At 47.0% G+C, this 20218-nt stretch overlaps 1 long non-coding RNA gene across 1 annotated transcript; it reads left to right on the forward strand.

Moving 5' to 3' along the window:
• Positions 1-10877: 10877 nt before the first annotated feature.
• LOC146208740 (uncharacterized) lies at positions 10878-17127 on the forward strand. Its single transcript, XR_014703403.1, has 4 exons — positions 10878-11001; positions 11813-11964; positions 12045-12112; positions 16912-17127. It is a non-coding gene; the product is annotated as an uncharacterized LOC146208740 (long non-coding RNA).
• Positions 17128-20218: the final 3091 nt, after the last annotated feature.

Genomic DNA, 20218 nt, shown 5'->3' on the forward strand with positions numbered 1-20218 from the left:
CTATTTTCTGTTTTCATGAGAAGTTAAAACTGCCGTAGAGCATCAACGATAATAATTGTTTCTCAGGAAAGAAAAGGTGCAGTATCAGTCACCCTTGTTCTGCGGGTACCTGACCTACGTCATAAGGGAGATGGGAGGGAAAACGGAAAGAGAGATAGGGGTGCTTAGGTGAAGGGCTCCGGGGCAAATTTCACAACCTGGGAATCTTTAACATGCGCTGACATCGAAAAACACACGAGAACAGCGCTTCTGTCCTTTTGTGTCTTTCTTCCTGTGGTGTCTCTTCAGCGTTATAAAAGTCAAGATCATGTATCAACTAACCCGACAAAAAGTCCTGCTGCCGAGCAGCGCACGGACGCCTTTTCGTTTCACCTGCGTTGAAACGCAGCTGCCGCCGGTCGGGATTGAACCCGGGTGCTCCGGAACAGTGCTCGGGTATCTTGACCACTGCCCGTGGAAAATAAAAGAAAATTTTTGTAAAAGAAGTGAGTCAACTGCAGGATATTTAAAATAATTTTCTGGCCATATTTATGCCCATATATATTGTATAGCATTCTGCCCATATTTTCTATTTCTAGTAAGAGACAGCTGCTCAAGTTTTTCTTACATTCAGAGCGAGTAATTAACCAAAATGCTGTAGGTTTTATAAAATGGTAGCTAAATGGCTAGAAGCTTGCCCAGGTAGGACCTGAGAAATATATTGATGGTTATGCAAAGTTACATATTACAGGGCAAAAAAAAAAAAAGTCATAGCTCTTCCCCGAAAATATCAAAAACTGTTTCCTATGCTCAAGTTTTGTACTGTCTAAATGGAGCAGCGTATACCACATCCACAGGGGCCATTATCTTACCACACCGGTCAACCACCTGTCAGTCAGCGCAACCTATTTTTATACTTTACGTTTTTCTTCTAAAAGCTGCAGACTCCAATTACCCTACCGTATCACAGTCTTTGATACTGGGAGATGCGTTCTGTCGAGGAAAGTGGCTCGCAAGCACAAATGAAGGCGTCGTTGTTACTAGTGTGAGGCATAGTGTAGAACTGTTTCTTTCAAATTTCAGTTTCAAAGCTGTATATTATTTGAGTAGTCGTAAAACGGCACGAAATTAAGTTGTGTGTCTGAATGTTCAGGCGAACTGTTCAGGAAAAACAACTTCCAGGCTCGCAGCCGCACATGGCGCTGTGATTGCTGCTAGCGTTAGGCACGTTGTAGTGCCGTTCGAAACTCTTTCTCATTATCTGAGCGGTCGTAAACGGCAAGAAGTTTTTGTTTGCGTCTGTATGTGCTAACTGTTCAGGAAAAACCACTTCAAGGCTCGTAGCCGCAGATTACACTTTTATAGTTGATAGTGCGATGTACGTTATAACGCTGGTTGTTCAGAGTCCTCATTACTTGAAAGGTCGTAAAACGGAGAGAAATTAAGCTGTAGTTCTGTGCAAATGATTTCTATCCAGGGAGGACAGCTGGAGAAACTGTCTCGCATGCACACATCCCGTTAACTTCTCTCCCAATCGGACCTGCGAAACGAAAATTTGTTCTCGTAAAAAAGAATAAACAATGCAGCTTAAACTTTTTGCATGCTTAGCTGCATTCAGTTCATTCATAGTAATATGTTTGACCACATTTAACTAATACAATTAGTACGGTTCTACTGTTTATACTGCCTTAGGGCAACAAGTCCGCTTATGTGGCAGGAAAAACAAAGGAAACATATCTAATCTGTTAAACGCAGTAACAAAGACTATGGAAAATTTAAGATGTCACGTAACAGATAAGACAGCAGCAGTGTGACTCGCTGTGCATGGTTAGTGAGCAAAATATCTTTATGGAAAAAGTGCGTAGCCGTATTACTTGAAAGATGGTTGTCTTTCCGGCTAAAAGGAGACGTTCGTAGGACTGTGAATGAACCAGCTCTTATTTGCACCGCGTAAACAGCAGCCGACAGAGTGATTAGGATGAATACGGTACGGATAGGAGAACAAAGAATACCAGTGCAAATGACGTTGCATTAAGAACGAACACGAAGGGTCCCGTTTAAATGAGCCGGTTCACTTCTGCTGCCTCCTTGGTATCTTCAATGTTTGCAGCAGAAAACACTCAATGGGAGTAAATGAAGCTCAGTGGCAGAAATCTATAAGAACTGAGGGTGTATGTTCTCAAATTATTGTGTGCAATACTTTGTCGCTTGCATGTAGGAGCCGAAGAGAATGAACCAGTTTCTAGCAAAACGTTAAATTGGGCGACTTGGTAGATGTTCATAATGTGTTGTGTTGTGCGGTTTAACGTCCCAAAGCTACTCAGGCTATGAGAGATGCCGTAATGGAGGGCTCCAGAGATTTGGACAACCTGGGAGTAGAATTTTATGTCGTTCGTTCACTTTCGGAAGGTTCTTTAAACCCTTCCCGTTATGTAGTTCGGCGTAGAGAAGACCGGGAGGCGTACTTGAAGGTGATGATAGTAGAGCATATATTTACAGCATGACATATATATATATATATATATATATATATATATATATATATATATATATATATATATATATATATATATATATATATATATATATATATATATATATATATATATACAGAGTAAAACTGGAACATGAAATGAATTTACAAAAACGACGCTCTGCGCTACTTTACTCTTCGACCTAACTGGTTAGAGCCTAAGCAGAACAGCCGCGTTACATGCCTACGCATGGAGCCCCAGCTCAGACTGGACTGAACTCTCTTGGATCACGTCTCATTTTAAACCTTCACAAAACAAATAGGGGCGGTCATTTTCAGAGGCCAGCCCCACACATCAACTGTCCAATAAGGAAATATGCTAGATGAGCACAGCCCCATGGGTTGGCCTCAGCCTCTAACCCAGGGCCCCACTAGCAATACAAATTACAAACGAACAAAGCACAGCGAAACTCTTTCCCCTGTGAGGGTGTCGAACCCTCTCCTCTCGTGAGACTTTCTTCCCACTTGTCTCCCGCACACCGTCGCCTCATCCACGCTGCCGCTGCTGGCTGAATCCTTACCACAGTGCACTGCCCGCGCCACCCGTGTTTACCACTACGAGCAACGACATGGAAAGGGAAAGATCAACCAGCCGCCATTCTGCAGGCCTGGCGCCGGATTAAAGGGGACCTTCTGGCTTGCCCGCTCTGAGCACAGTACCCGAGTCAACTCCTGAATGCTTCTTCGGGGGCTCTTTTGTCGCATCTGTAGACAGGATGAAATTCCTTTCGCACTGCTCAAAGTCGCAATGCAAAGAAAAAGGGCCGAAGGGTCATTTGGGTGCTCGCTACCGGCCAGTACGAAGGGTGCCATACATGCGTTCACCCAGCAGCACGTTCCGCTACGCATGTTCCCATGAATGACCTTCCGGCTAAAACGGCCCCGCAAATCCGGCGCCGACGGTCCGGTCGGCTCTCCCCACCCGCGGCACGCTTGCAGAAGGGGAACCGCTTTTACAAGACCAGAAGCATACAGGCGGGTGGCGGCGCCGTGCAGAGAAGCGCACCTGCAAGTGATTATCCTTGGGCGCGGCCCTACACTGGGGTTCTTTAACGTGCGCTGACATTGCAAAGCACACTGGCGCCTTGCTTTTCGCCCCCAGCGAAAAGCGGCCGCCGAGGCCGGGATTCGATCCCGCGTCCCTGGGAACAGTAGTCGGGCATCGTAGCCACTGCGCCACGCCCGCGGCGTGCTTCCGTTCCCTCAACGGTAGGGTCCTTTGAGCAGGCGTCACCTCGGGACAGATAGTGTAAATATTGTAAAAAGAAATAATAGCGGGCTTAAAGCGTGCCGCACTTGCTGCTTCAGTGGCGCAATGGATTGACACTACTTAGCTCAGCAATAAGCGATTAAAACATCTGTTCGAATCCTGTAATACAAACTTTTTATTTTTTCAGTAACTTTTTAACGCAACATTACAATAAGTTACTAAGCTCATTCCTGGGGAGTGTTCCCCTGTAGGTTACAATATGTAGTGTTTTTATTTCTTAGTAGCCGCTAAACCAGTCTTGAACAGAGCCACGAGGTGATTGCATGACAATGGTAACACTAATCAATTACCTTCACCGTAATCATTTCCTGCCTTGAGTAAGTGTATGTTACCTTTAGGTTGCGTTCAGAGACACCTTTCGGTAACTCGCCGTTTAACCCGCTGAGAGGTAACCAGTGAGGAGAAAGAAGTTGCGGGACCCAACCATTGAGGAGACGGAATTACGCACCCCGGCGGAGTTGATTTTCATAATGTAAACAGCGCTAACTACAAGGTAGTGGTGGTAAAACTTGTATCTCCAACAGATACAGGATAGGCTTCAATCTATATGCCTACAAGACGGCTTGCAGCCTTTGGACCTGGGCGGCGTGTTCGGCCAGTCGGATTGCACCTAGATGAGTCTCAGGGTGTGATCACAACACTAGAGTCTCCCAAAATTCTTTCATTCTTGTCTGTTCACTTATATTTTTTATTTCTGGACACATCTATATATCATATGTACTAGATACGCTTTATTCTGACATAGCTTGCACCTATCTTATAATTGTTCCGGGTACCACTGACTTAAGGCAGCTGGAGTCGGAAAAGTCCTTGTTTGTAAGCGCCTCCAAATGCTTTCTTGGATCTTATTTTGTGTCCTATCTGCCGGTAGTGAGGGTCAGAGCCTACCCGAAAGGTGAGACCGCGGACAAGCTTATGAGTTCCCTCATTTCCCTGAAGCTGAGAGTGGGCTGGTGCCCATATTAGCCGTATTATTCTGTCATCCTGACATGTTCTCAGTATCCTTTTTTCTTGTGGAGAGACCCAATTTCCTTGAGAAAATTGCATATTGCTGTTTTCGAATCACTTATAATTGTAGTAACCATTGCCCCTGTTATTGCAAGGACAATCGTCACCTCTTCAGCCGCGTGAGTTAAGCTCGTCCTAACCAAGCAGCTTATTCTCAAATTTTGCTCATCTGACACTACCGCAACCATAACATGCCTGTCCTCATACTCAGCGGCGTTGACATAGACCCCGTTCTGTATTTCTTGATATATTTTCTGCAGCGTTTCCGCCCTTTTCTTCCTTCTTTCCTGGTGAAGCTCTGGATGCATGTTTCGTGGTAGCGGGTTTATTTACCACAATCTTCATTCATAAAGGAACAATCAAAGAAAAGAAAACAAAAAACCATAAAAAACACACGACTAAAAACACATTACATGTATGCTTGTAACACCGTCAATAACTCTTGAGAAACAAAATCTCCCTATCGCAAAGGAAAATGGTCGGTTTGCTGACTCACTTCTGTTGGTCCTTTGTGGTATAAAAAGACTCGACAATCTTCCGTGTCGTCTAATCTCGGTGGGTGTACAGTACACGTGTGTGATTACACAATGCAGTGCACTTTTTCTTTTTCATCACTTTACACTCCAGACACGTGTACTGTGCACCCACAGATATCAGACGACACGGGAAGTTGTCGAATCTTTCTCTATAGCAAAGAACAAACAGAATTGCGTCAGCAAGCCGATCGTTTTCCTTTCGAATAGGGAGATTGCGTATCTTTGTGGAAAGTCCTTTCTTTGCAACGTTTCCTCGCCAATGCGTCTGCCGCTACCTTGAAAACGCCCCAGACGTTCTGGATGTGAGTGCTACAGGACAGGACGGCGTTGTATCGTACAAACAAATTGCACCAGGTTTTATTTGTGGAATGCTTCGGTGCCAGCCGCTACGTGTTTTATGAAGCGCTCCGCTTCTTTGTTGGCGCTATAGATATAAGATCGCTGACAACGGGGTCTGCAAATAAAACCTCAGAGCCTTACACGTCACTGTCGGCCATGTTCGGAGATCCCGGCTGATAATGCACAAAATATCTATTCATTTCGTGCTCTGATCACTTGCGCTTATATTACGCGCCATCATTCTGTAGTTAAAACACCCCAAGGACTATCCAGCCGACCAAAATAACACTGCATGTTGATTCACAGACATTTAATAGAATTTCTGTTCTCATCCAGCATGTACTGCTTGCAACGTACATAAAAATAGGTGCACTTTTTGTGCTACGCTTTAATTTCTCGGACACTTGCCGTAAACTGCGAGCGGTTAATGCTTACGGTTGTTCCCAATTTTCAAAACGTCAGGATCGTGGTAGTATGTGAAGGATAAAAGTAAAACAAAAAAGCAACTGCAGCCTTCTTTTTTTTTTGTCAACATTTATGCGTATGGTGTTACACGTGGTCCACATGCGAATAAAAAGGCGAAGCAAGCCTGGAGCATCCTAGCAGTGTTCAGAACAGAGGACACTGTCGCGTTCGGTCCCTGGCCGGACGCCGAGCGCGGCCGGGCAGCGGGCAAGAAGGAACTGAGACTTGCCCCGATCCCGGCACGATAACAACAACCCTTTATTTCACGCGAACAGCATCTTATATAGCCAGCACACATGTGACCAGTGACGTCACGGACAGACAATGTTTCAGACGCGGCACAGGCGCTATCAGCACATCTCCCCTTTTCTCTGAAAAGATACACTGGCATTTGCAACAAACTTAGCACTGCCACCAACAAAGGATGAACACTTTTTAACGGATGCAACCAATGCTCAAAACAAAATAACAGTCAGTCATCGAACCCATATCGGTCTGGCGGTCGGACATGACGGCCAAATCGTGTTCTATATCCAGGAGGGCTAGTTTGTGGCAAGGGAGTATGGGATGGATCGGCAGGTGCCTTCGGTTTAGATGGATTAGTTTCCTGTTCCATTTCTACCCGACTATCATATGCCTGCGGAAACTCATAGCTACCTCCTCCTTCCTCGCAGTCATTCTGCTGGGAATCAAAGCGAACCAGGAATTTCCTGTTTCTTTCTAGAACTACACCCGTAGAAGTTCTAACTACATACGACCTCGGACGTTGTGCAGGACGTAAGACTCGCGCTTTCACTTTGCAGTCTGTCACCCATACTTCCGCTCCTGGTTTGAGGACTGGCAGCGGATGAGTCCTATGACGACTATTGAAGTACCTACGCTGCCGCTGTCGGATGGTTACATCGCGATCTCTGAACTTTTTCAGGCTCACCTTCTGGGGCAGAAGGCTCTTGGGAGGGACAGGGACTGTTGTGCGTAGCCGCCTGCCCATCAGAAGCTCTGCAGGGCTTTTTCCCAGTGGCCCTGGGGTGTCCCTGTACGCTAGCAGCGAAAGATAGGGGTCTTTAGCTTTTATAATCAGCCGTTTAATTGTTTGGACCATCCTTTCTACTTCCCCATTTGCCCGAGGGTATCTGGGGCTCGTCGTCACAGTGCGGAAGCCATAGTCACGAGCAAAAGACTGGAATTCCTGAGATACAAATTGTGTTCCATTATCCGAGATGACAACCTCTGGTATGCCATGTCTTGCAAAGAAACTTTTGAGGTGCATAATGACAGTGACACTTTTTGTCGAAGATAGCAAGGCTACCTCTGGGTATCTAGAAAAATAATCTACTACCACTAAATACCATTTTCCCTCAATATGGCAGAGATCAACACCTAGCTTTTGCCAAGGACGCTGTGGAGTGGTTGTCGGAATAATTGGTTCCGACTTTTGTTGCCTGTGTTCCGCGCACACTGGGCAATCAGTTACCAACGCTCTCAGCTGGCAACTCAACCCAGGCCACCATACGGACTCTTTGGCTCGAGCTCTGCATTTCTCGATTCCTTGGTGACTCTCGTGCAAGCGCCTCAAGACCTCTGCGCGTAATTTTTGTGGAATCACCAGCCGCACACCTTTGAGTAGCACGCCTTCAGCGACTGTCAGCGTTGCTCTTTCCTGCCAGTATGGACGCAACACCATCGACAGTGATGAGAACTTGGGCCAGCCTTCCAGGCTGAATTTTGTGAGAGCTTGACAGACTTCATCGGCTGCTTGCTCAGCTTTGACTCGTTCAAAAAGGCTAGCCTCGACGGCATTTGTCAAACAGCCCGAAACGAATTTCGCGACTTCGCCAACACTCAGCGCATGAGCATCAATTTGGTTTCCCTGAATCGGGGCTCTAGACAATACATCTGCAGTAACGAGGCTCTTACCCGGGACATGCACAACCGTAAAGCTGAACCGCATAAGTCTCATGCGAAAGCGCTGAATACGAGGAGGCAAAACATCTAAAGGTGATTTTCCCAACAACGTTACAAGTGGTTTGTGGTCGGTTTCAAACACAATTTCAAGACCTTTGATGTACCCTTCGAATCGTTCTGCCGCCCAAGTCATTGCCAACGCTTCCTTCTCAATCTGAGAGTATCTGGTTTCGGCAGGCGTCAGTGAGCGTGACGCAAATGCAACAGGTCTTTTTTCATTGTTTGGTTGAACTTGTATCAATACGGCCCCCAAACCGAATGATGACGCGTCAGCGGAAAGAATCGTAGGGTACTTTACATCATAGTTAGCCATGACGCGCTTCGAAGAGATAACGTCTTTGACGTACGACAGCGCTTGCTCTTGGGCTGGTCCCCACGTCCATTCGGAACCCTTCAAAAGCAAGTGACGTAAAGGCGCCGTTTTCGAAGCCAAATCTGGTATGAATCTTGCCAGATGATTAGCCATACCGAGCAGCCGTCGAACGTCAGACACGTTAGCTGGCGTCGCCAGTTCTTTGATAGCACGAACTTTTTCAGGATCCGGCTTGATGCCATCTTTACTAAGCACACAGCCAAGAAATTTTATCTCAGTTACCCCAAAGGCACACTTTTCTTTGTTTAGCGTAACACCGGCACTGGCGAGACGATCTAAAGTTAGACGCAGGCGTTGGTCATGTTGAGCCTTGTCGTTGCCAAAAATGAGCACATCATCCATTAGGTTTATCACGCCTGGGATTCCTTCAAGTATCTGCGACATTTTCCTCTGAAAGATCTCGGGTGCCGACGTTATTCCAAACGGCAGTCTTTGAAAACAGTATCGCCCAACTGGCGTTATGAACGTAGTTAACAACTGGCATTCGGGCGACAACTTAATCTCAAAGAAGCCAGAGTTGGCGTCCAACTTCGAAAACACAGACGCACCACCTAAAAGACCGAAGCTATCATCCACAGTCGGCATGACATAGCGTTCGCGAAGTACACTTTTGTTTAATTGAGTCAAGTCAACGCAAATACGAACCGCTCCAGATGGTTTGAGTACTGGCACAATTCCTGCACACCATTCTGTTGGTTCTTCTACTTTGCGGATCACGCCATCTCGCTCCATACGCTCGAGCTCTTGCTTAACTCGGTCACGCAAGGGTAAGGCTATGCGACGCGCAACATGAATTGCAAAAGGTGTCGAGTTCGGCTTTAGTCTAATTTTGTATTCTCCTTTTATCGCTCCTAGACCCCTGAAAAGCTGCGGGTAGGAAGCTTCGACGGCTGTTGCGCTACTGACCGAGTCCGCAAATTTAATAACTTCCAGAGCCTCAAGCGCTGGGAGACCCAAAAGTACGGAGCGTAATGGTGAGACCACGTACACAATTTGCTGTACAGTGTTTTGTTTCCACTGGATAGTGGCATGAAATTTTCCCAAAACATTCAGTGGCTCATTCGACGGGCCTGTTAGGATTAGGTCGCACTTTTCTAGCCTGGTAGGTAAACCGGGAAACGTCGAGGGCACAACAGAAACTTTGGCACCGGAATCAACTTTAGCGAACGCCGGAGTGCCGTTAATGACGACCTGTACATACCGAGAATTAGAGCACTCCCCGTTCACTACGCCAACGAAGAACGCCGCCTTGTCCATATGGAGAGAAGAAAGCTGTACCTTCTTTCCATCACGTGCAGCCTTTTTTCGACATACAGCTGCGAAGTGTCCGGAACAACCGCAGTAGTTGCATTTGGCTGCTTTTGCCGGGCACGAGGCTCTGGGGTGCGTTCCTTGACCGCAGTTGGGGCATGACCCGGGGGTGCCCGGTCGGTAGGACTTGACTCTGGGACGCGGACCTTGTATTCCAGATGAATAGCTCTTTGACGAGCTGTCCGAGTGCTGTCCTGAAGAATACTTTCTGGGCTGCCCTTGGTTGCTGACCGCGTCAAGATTGCCGGTCGCCGTTACCAAGGGTTCGTCGCCGGTTTCTCGCAGTTGCAGCTGCTGTCGTTGGACGGTCTCCTTTAAACGCGCTTTTGCCAAAGCGCTGGCGAGAGTCAAATTCGCATCCATTTGAAGCGACTCAGAGAGCTTAGCGTCCCTGAGGCCGACCACGAACCTGTCGCGAATCATGCGTTCCTTTTCCTGGTAGTCGCACCGGTCCGCCATCGTGTGCAACGCGGTAACGAATTGGTCGACTGACTCTCCAGGTTCTTGAGTGCGACGGTGAAAGCACGCGCTCTCATAAACAAGGTTCCGTGCGGCGACGAAGTGCTCGTCGAACTTCTTTTTGACGACTTCGTATTGCTTCTGTTCTTCTTCAGGTAATGAAAAAGTAGAGAAGATTTCTCTTGCTTGCCTGCCCATCGTATAAAGTAGCGTCCGGACCTGCGCTTCTTCATTTCGCTCATTTAGGCCCGAGGCGAAGCGGTAGTCATCAAAGAGTTGGATCCAAGAAGGCCATTCGGACGTCCGGTCGAAGTCAAACCTTGGCGGAGCTGGAACCGCGAACATTCCGTGGGAGGGCTTGGCTGCGTTGTCCTCTGACATGGCGCCCGTTGAGAAGTTAAGGCAACGCCTCTCAAACGCCAGAGGATCCCACTTCTGACACCATGTCGCGTTCGGTCCCTGGCCGGACGCCGAGCGCGGCCGGGCAGCGGGCAGGAAGGAACTGAGACTTGCCCCGATCCCGGCACGATAACAACAACCCTTTATTTCACGCGAACAACATCTTATATAGCAAGCACACATGTGACCAGTGACGTCACGGACATACAATGTTTCAGACGCGGCACAGGCGCTATCAGCACAGACACTGAAGCTTACCATTGTTGCAGTCGCTATTACTGCATGCTACGCTGCTTTGCTCTTCGCACCGACAAGTGCGAAGGAAGCGCACCGTCTTGCTCGTAATGTGACGGACACATTTGAGGTGAGTTGAGAAATGCGTTCCAGACAAGAGATCATAATTCTCACAATTATCTGACTCAAGTATGCCTGCGATTTAAGTATATGTATATGTATTTACAGTGACACGACAGCGCTACGAAGAATGTACTGCTGATAGGCAACCAGTGTGCACCATGTTGTTTTTTGTTCGGTTGCTGAATGCAGTAGCCCTAAGTTACAATACGGCTATTTGCTCAGATAGGCAAAGGCTGCATGTGTAGCAGCCAATTGCAGACGTTTATCAAAGGTCGAGACCTTAGCCTGTTTCATGCAATAGTTCAGGCAAAGATCTTCACTATTAATCAGCCTGTAAAAGTAGAAAGTGTGGGAACATTTGCTTCCATGGCTCTTATGAGCCTAAAGAGGTTGGAATTGCTGGGACACGGCATGGGTAAAATTTTAGTGTTAACTGAAGAATTCCATTTCAAAAATAACAACAGCGAGCCGCTCGCATAGCTCCCCCTTTTTTGCCTGGGGCTATGTTTGACTGAACAAGGATACCGTCCTTGCATCCGGCCAAGTCTGCTATGCAATCACTGGTTCTTTGAAAAAATGGCCCCGCCTTGGTGGCTCAGGCGCTCAGCCGCTGAGCCATAGAATGCGGGATCGATCACGGCTGCGAATGCCGTGTTTAAGCTGGCTTCTCGAACAAGGCTGAGCACAATTGACATAGATGACCAATATTTATCTCCACCGCCCTGCTGAAGGCGATCCCGGCTTTGATTTCCAATGCTGGATTCCGTTCTTTTTGCAAAACTGTTTTGATGAAGCTCTTTGGTTCAATTCTGTTGCAGCTGTTTTCGCAGTTTCCTTACGTAGTACTTGAGTACACTTCGGGGGACAATCCCGAATTCCAGTGCCTGACAAACAAGCGAGTGCAGCTGGATATGGACGCCAAAACGTCCACCTACGTCTGGATGTTCAAGGGTCACGGAGGGACTGAAAGGTATACTATGCGATATGCAACGACGAAGGCAATGTTTTGTGAAATGGCCACCGGATGAACATCTTTTTGTTCATTTTCAGAAAGTACGTCAGGTTTCATTTATCAGCTGGCGATGCACCAGACAAGGTTGTCTTCACGTCGAGTGACGGTAACAGAGCTTTCTTGATTACAAACCAAGTGAATATAATTTATTTCGTTATATGCCATAAATGTTTCCCACTGCAACAGATCTCCGCAAAACAATAATGAATGAAATGGGGATTCGATGTAGCACAAACCAGTGACATTGCGACTGCATTTTTTGGGGGGGGATGCCTGCAGTTCGTTAATACAATGCGCCATTTTTTTTGTGTGTGGTTGTCTGAAGCCAGCTAGGTCAGCAGAAGGAAATAACAAAGCACGGCAAAATTGCCTAGAAGCTGGTTAGATCTTTCTTTCTTTCTTTCTTTCTTTCTTTCTTTCTTTCTTTCTTTCTTTCTTTCTTTCTTTCTTTCTTTCTTTCTTTCTTTCTTTCTTTCTTTCTTTCTTTCTTTCTTTCTTTCTTCCTTTCTTCCTCTCTTTCTTTCTTTCTTTCTTTCTTTCTTTCTTTCTTTCTTTTCTCTTTCCTTCTCTCTCTCTTTCTTTCTTTCTTTCTTTCTTTCTTTCTTTCTTCCTTTCTTTCTTTCTTTCTTCAACATCATATAATGCTCGTTGCTCAAACAAAAAGTCAGAGAGGTTTGGCTTGGCCCGTGCCGTGTTCGTCTTTTTCGCGCATGTTTACCATTAATACCTACCAACTAGACCAACTCCTCACGACCTCGCCGTGATGGTGCAGCGGTCATGGTGCTCAACTGTTGTACCCGAGGATGCGGGATCGAATCCCGACCGCGGCAGCAGATGCTTTTCGATGCAGGCGAAAACCAAGGCGCCCATGTGCTTTGCGCTGTCAGTGCAGGTGAAAGAACTCCAGGTGGTCGAAATTTCCGGAGGCCTCCATTACGGCGTCTCTAATAGCTCGAGTGGCTTTGGGAGGTTAGGCCCATTAAAACAAACCTAAATTCTCACGTTATTGCCTGTTTGCCGGAAGGCTGACTTTGAAGCACCTAGCCTCGAACAAGAAGAGAAATGAAAGACGACGTGACAGCGTGCATAATTTATGTTGGCCAGTTTAGCTAAGTGGACTACCATTTCCTATGCGTTCTAAGCCACGTGGTGTTGTACTGGTTCACGTGTAATCGTTTGAATTTCCTTCTAAGCCTTCACGTTTGTTCCTTAAGGTGTTTCGATTTTTCACTACTCATTCAACGAGGTATGTAGACATAATTGAAAACAGATATGCATTCATCCCCGAGCGAGCTGGATGCACTTCATCCAAACATCCTTAAGCAGAAATTCAGGTTGATGAATTGATATTCCATAAAACTGCGGGAAAAAAATTGTAATAATGAATTTTGCTCCACCTTGCTGTACAACCACAGAACACGAAAACCGTATTTTACGCTCTAGATGCCACGCTAGATAGGGTTAAGAAAATGATACAATGTAGAACCTCATAGTAACAACCCCCGTCCACGGATACTTTATCATTAAAGTGAGAAGTCAGCTTTCAGCCTTCCGTTACGTCAAATGGCACTTTCAGTCTCTCGAGCTCCTGAAGAACTGTGGGAGGTGGTTCGTTCGAAACCCGCCGCCGGACACCCACCGGTAAAAATGGGTACAAGCGTCCCGCGGCCTGGCGCGCGGCTCTCACACGGGTGTGCGCTTGGAAGAGGCTCCGCAAACTCCGATGCGCTCTTTCTGGGGTACAATAGTTTCGAACACTTCAGCCTGCAAAGGTGGTTCGAGTTGCCATGTTTGACGGGGTTCAAAACTGAAAACGAGTCGTGTCCTGCACACGCGAAAACTCAGAAAAGCCTTGAAGTTTCAAGTGCTAAACGCTCTTAACCAGCGTGTCGAAGGACGTAAAAGTTCATTGTCACTGGTGAAGTTCGAGCAAGTCCGGATTTCCGGCTGTCTGACTTTGTGAGAAAAAAAGTAATGGGGATATCAAACTCGCTCTCAGCCTCTTTCTGATTTTTGATTTATTCAGGTGATTCGAGTAAGCACATGTTCAGTTCTCGACTGTTACAGTTACCCTTCATACCCAGCAGCTCATGATTGGACTGAGTGGAAACCGTGAGCACGCTAGTATGTTTAGCAGTATAGCACGGCCATAGAAAACTATCGTACTTCAAGAGGCGTGTTCCAGAGATGCGCTATAATGATGGGTGGAAGTTTTGTGCTGTGACAAATGATTCAAAGATCGCTGCTATATTGCTAAACTTTCTGACGCCGTCCATCGCTACGTCAGAGGCTGCCGCGAGTGTCAACGTCGGAAGGTACCTCCTCTCAAACCCGCGGGTTTGCTCCAACCTATTATTCCACCTCGGACGCCGTTTGACCAAGTCGGCATCGACCTACTGGGCCCATTTCCGCTGTCATCGACGGGTAACAAATGGATTATAGTCGCGACCGACTATCTCACACGTTATGCGGAAACCAAGGCAGTGCAGCGGGGCACATCAATTGAGATCGCTCAATTCTTCATGCAGCAAATCGTGTTGCGTCATGGCGCACCGTCCCTAGTCGTACCCGATCGAGGCACCGCCTTTACGGCACAGCTCATGCACGACGTGCTCGAGCTTAGTCATACCAGCCACCGAAAAACTACTGCATATCACCCGCAGACGAATGGCCTCACGGAGAGACTCAACAAAACCATCGCCGACATGATCGCAATGTACATAGACTCGCAGCACAAAAACTGGGATGAAATTCTTCCCTACATCACATATGCCTACAACACGGCCACCCAAGAGACGACGCGTTTTACACCATTTCGCCTAGTCTACGGACGTGACGTTCAGACGATGTTGGATGCTATGCTTCCGACCTGCACAGATGATCATCCACTCATGCCAGACGCCGAACAGTTTGCTCAGCGCGCTGAGGAAGCACGTCAACTTGCCCGAATTCACATTCAGCAACAGAAGGGCACGGATGCACGCCGCTACAACCTCCGTCATCGACACGTCGCCTACCATCCCGGAGAGAAAGTTTGGGTGTGGACCCCGGTGCGTCGGTCCGGCTTGTGTGATAAACTGATTTCCCGCTACTTCGGACCGTACGAAGTTCTGCGCCGAGTCACGGAAGTAACATACGAAGTTCTTCCAGTGGGTACTGTGCAGCCCTCGCGTCGGCAACCACGCTCCGAGGTCGTGCACGTCGTCCGCATGAAGCCCTATTTCACGCGGTAGTGCGCTATGCGCTTGTTTCGTTGTTGCGTAGGACACCTTACCTCGCGCTCCGTCCATTATTTCTCTTTTTTTAAGGGGGGGGGGGGGGAGTAATGCCACCTGGTGTCTCCATCTTCTTGCTGCGCCTTGAAGAAGAGGACACTGAAGTTGACTCGCGTGCTGAGCGCCGAACGTTTTGCCTGCTGGTACAGCTTCGTCTTGTCGTCTGTTACGTCTAGCCCTGTTGTCCGTGACAATATGATAGGCTTATGACAGATGCATTTCTCGGCCAGATATATCGCAATGATGTTCTCGGAAACAAAGTAAGACTGGCCGCTTCTAGAGGCCTGCAATATATTTATGGCTTCTATGGGAGGGAAGGAGCTACGGCAACCTAGACATAATTTACTGAGCCAAATGAAGCATCACATTCTATATTTCGGTTCACACCATTTATTTACCTTTTCTACCAGAGCTTTGCAAGAAATGCCGTCGTTGAATTGAAAACTGTCCCCTGGCTTCGTTTTCTTGCGTCACGAGCTACAGCTGCCACTTGTTGGGGTATTGCCAATTATTAAAATAATTTTAATGGGTCAGTGTCGAATTCCCTGCACACTGGGAAATTCGGCGTCGGCAGTGGAGTCGACGTTTTGAGCGATCATGGGTGTGGCTTCAGAAGGTAGTAGTTAGCAGCTGACACGGCCTAGTACTCATTGATAGTAGGGTGGCGCAATGTTATGAGACCAGGAAACAAGGCCGATTTTGCAGGAGTTGCCAATTCGGCCTTTTCAAAACGGCTGGTAACAGGAATTGAACCCTCAAGCACCCTTGCATTCCGTGTCAGACATCCTACCCCTAGACCACACAGGCACGTCTTTCGTAAGGCTAGGCTAAGCTGCATTTTATATCTACGGCCTGTGGTCTCTGCTGTAATATGATAGCTTATAATTGTATGTTTACTTGTAAAATATCAGAAGCACAAGTTAGGGATTAGTCTTTAGGCGAGTGGCGAATTGCATGTGCGCGAAACCGCATCCCGAAGAGGAGCAACTGACACAATCTCGTATACATGCCCCTTCAAGACCTTAAATACGAAGTTAAGGTTCTGCCCTAAATTTGAACCTATAGGTAAAAGCTGCTGGCACATGGGCCAACAGCTCTTGTTTCAGATTTCTTCAGATGCGCGTCTTTAATACTCTGTGGACGTTCTTTTGTTGCATATAAGTGAGGGCCGCTTTAAGAGGGATGCGCTAATGTCACAAGGCCATTCTTCACAATGTGACAGTAAGCGGAGATGTAAACATGGTTGCGTATTAGATGCATTGGTATAATATTTTGAATGGAAGAAACATAGCGCGGAAGAGCACTGCGTGAATAATTCATCTGGTATTTAAACTTACTTCCAGACCCAAAACAGTCATGGGTGGCTCATTTCGTGTACACGGACTACCAAGACTGCGTCATTGTGGAAATTCCCTACGACGGAGACCGTAGGATGAACAACGTCTCTGCGTCTGTCTGAATAATTTATTGCTGTATTGCACGCAGTCGGTTTTTAACCTGAGCGTAGGGGAATGCGGTAAGGAATAAGTAGGGAATAGGGGATAAGTAATAGGGAATAAGTAAGTGTACGAGGAGAGCAGAAACCTTGGAAGGAAGGATGAGTTTTTGTGTGTCATTTCTTTTTACGCAGAGTGTCAGCTTTGGGTCTCAAGGCGCGTCAAGGATGATGTCCCTCAACATTGCCAAGACCAGCTGAAGGGCATCTGTGACGTCACTAGGGAAGTGTATTCCAAGCAGTCTTGCGAGAACGATACATACGAGCTCTGAAGGCAAAGAAGCGAAAAACGCTTTTGGTTGCGGACATGTAAACATTTCTTTTCTTTCTTAAATTTTTGAATAAAACGCATGCTGTCAAGACGGTCGCATCTGTAGTATTCATCTTGTTGCTCAATGCGCGTGTTAGACGTGATTCCTAATTCCCAAAAATTCGAGTTTTGTCAAACGAGCTGCATTAATCAAGGCAATATAAACTTGGCAACAATTCCTGCAGCAGATTCGCTTCGCTTCTGCTAATGGAACGAGGTGGCGGAAGAGGAAGTTTGGAACTCTAGGCGTGTGAGGAGACTGTGGCCATATTGACGGCTAGGGGACACGGAGGGGCGGGGGGTGGAGGGGTAATTGGCAGGGATATCCCGGGTTCACAAGCAGTTAGGGGTGGCCTGGTGTTTGCAGCCTTTACTCTACAGTTCCATCGTGTCTGGCGTAAGCGGTATCATATTGATGCTGAACACAGCTGAGACAGGGAGTCGGTGGAGCTCGTAGACACTGCTTTTTTTTTTTTTTTCAAGGTTCAGCGATCACTGTTCCGCTGTGTATTTACTTCTTTTATAAGTAATCTGAAAACTTGTTCTCAGCCGCAAGGCAGATAGTTTCAGGCAGAAGGAGCAGGTTAACGGGCGATCATGGTGCGATGCTTGTCTTTATTCAGAAAAAGACTGAGTGACATGTAAAAATACATGTCCCACGTTTCGGAAAGCTATGCAGATACGTAAAGCTGCTTTTAATGCGGATCCTTTAATTTTGAGAGCTGAAACTTTAAATATCTGTTGCAGTGTTACGCAATGGTCTTGTTTTCAGTACGAATAAGTGAGGGCACAAATGGGGCTTCGAAAAGGAAGACCAATAGGTTGTCTAATTAATTTATTGATGCAGTAGGTGTGCTGGCAAGGTCTCTCCTCCACCTCATTCTGCCTTCTGATCTGGCAGTAAGCTTTCACAAAATGGCTTAAGTCTAAATTCTTATCTGGATCACGCGACATAGAATATGAGGCCAGACATTGTTCACAGAGGCTGCCCATAAAATGTGTCCACAAAACGCGTTTTCCTTCGGGAGGTAACGTGGCGTAATCACATCAATGAGAAAATAAGAAGTAAATCATGTGTAAGACTTGACCCAACATCTTTAACCCCTCCACCACCCTGAATGCGTTTACCATCTACTCGATGCCGACCGCCTGGGAATGAGTCCATTATGCTGAATATTCCGTATGCCGCCTCCGCTACTGCAGTATTCACGGCACGACATCTGGGCCATCCCACTGACACCGGAGGATGGACGTATAAAGACTGGAATCGCCCATTCTTCCCCGCGGGGTACGGCTGTGTGCGCGCGTGTTGTGTTGTGGTCGGTGGTAAAATAGCTTTGATATCATATATAACTATGAAAAGAACGGCGGCGCAACAAGGGCACTAACACGAAGTTTACTGAAAGTGTATTTTCGCCATTGAAAATACATGTTTTCCTATTTCAAGAGCGCTTCACGGCTAATGCTATTCTATGCTTTGCACGGCGAGGTTAAGGACCCCGTTGTGCGGAAACTTCGGCGTCGGCGTTGTTAGTTTGCAACTGGAGAACCACTAACATGCCCCCTTTCAGGTGGTAGTCTTCTGGTGATAAGGTCAGACACTGACTGGTTGTCGAGCGATGTCATGTGACGAGACAACTTGACATCGACGTTGCACGAGCTGCACAGCTGGCATGCTTCATCGAGATGGGAGGGGCATGTAAAAAAGCATGTCTTTAGTCTCATCAGCTCATGAATTTGCTTTGCCTTTAGCAATTGGTGCAGACTTGCAGTGCGAAACGTGAGAGTGTGGCAGTAAAACACGCGAGACGATCGGCTACAACGATAGCTGCGAGGATGAGCATTCGTTTCCTGCAGGAAATACTTGAGTTTAAATCTGCTCTGACGTGTTTTTTTTTTTATTTCGTTATGTGAAATTTTAAAAGTCAAATCATGATAGTCAAGTGGACGAACAAGCATCAGGATCTAGGTAGCGACCACTACGTGCTAGAGGTAGAACTAAGCAGGAAAGTGAGCGTTAAGCCCGCTGTGTATCGGACGGAAACCCAAGTGGATTGGGATAAATTCAGACAGATCAGAGAACGGGAAGAAATTGGAGATATAGAGTGCATTCAAAATTGCCCCGCCCAATTAATTACCCATGTAAACGAGGCCACCGAAGAAATTAAAGGCGAAGCTCTGCCTGAGGCGATGGATAGCACGCTATTCGGCATGTTCAAAAAGAAAGAAGAGCTAACGAAGAAGCTCAAAAAGCAAAAGTGGAACCGAAATATCAGGAGAGAGATAGCCAGACACAACGTCGAAATAGAAAAATACGCCCGGAAACTCGCGTCGCAACGTTGGGATAACAAATGCGACGAGATGGAGGGAACCATGAATGGGGCCAAGACCCGGCAACTGCTCAGGTTCCTGATAGACCCCAGTAAGTCCAAAACGGCCGTCAACATAGAACAGGTCAAGGCGAGGTATAACTTTAGGAGTACGGACAAACAGCTCATTGACAAGATCAAGTCCACGTACGTAGCTCCCCCCGCCACAGCGCATTACAGAGATTACAACGGACCGGCGAACAGCGAGCTTGACGCGTCCATAACAGTGGCAGAAGTCAGAGCGGAGCTGCACGTCCTAAAAAGACGCTCGGCCCCCGTTAATAACGAGATGCTCGCAAATCTGGAGGACGAATCGATCAATGCCCTAACTAGATATTTAAATCAGGTGTGGGAGAGTGGTCAAGTACCCCAAGAGTGGAAGAGGGCTAAGATCACCCTAATCCACTAGCAGGGAAAACCACCGGGCTTGGAGAATCTCCGCCAAATATCACTATCCTCCTGCGTAGGCAAACTACTTGAGAAAGTCATTCAGAGGAGGCTAACCAAATACACCGAAGAGAATGATGCGTGGCCGGCTGAATTGGTCGGGTTCAGGCCCGGCCTCTGTACGCAAGATACCATGCTCAGACTACATAATGATGTAGTCAGAGACTTCAGGAAAAAATATACGAAAGCTATTCTAGGCTCAGATCTTAAGAAAGCTTTCGACAACGTCAGCCACGACGCCATTCTCGACGGGCTCGCTAAGCTAAGAGTAGGCGAAAGAACCTACAACTGTATACATTAGATCATTCCTTCGAGA

This window comes from Amblyomma maculatum, chromosome 1 (genome assembly GCF_055883805.1).
Source record: "Amblyomma maculatum isolate TAMU_Amacu chromosome 1, ASM5588380v1, whole genome shotgun sequence".
NCBI lineage: Eukaryota > Metazoa > Arthropoda > Arachnida > Ixodida > Ixodidae > Amblyomma > Amblyomma maculatum.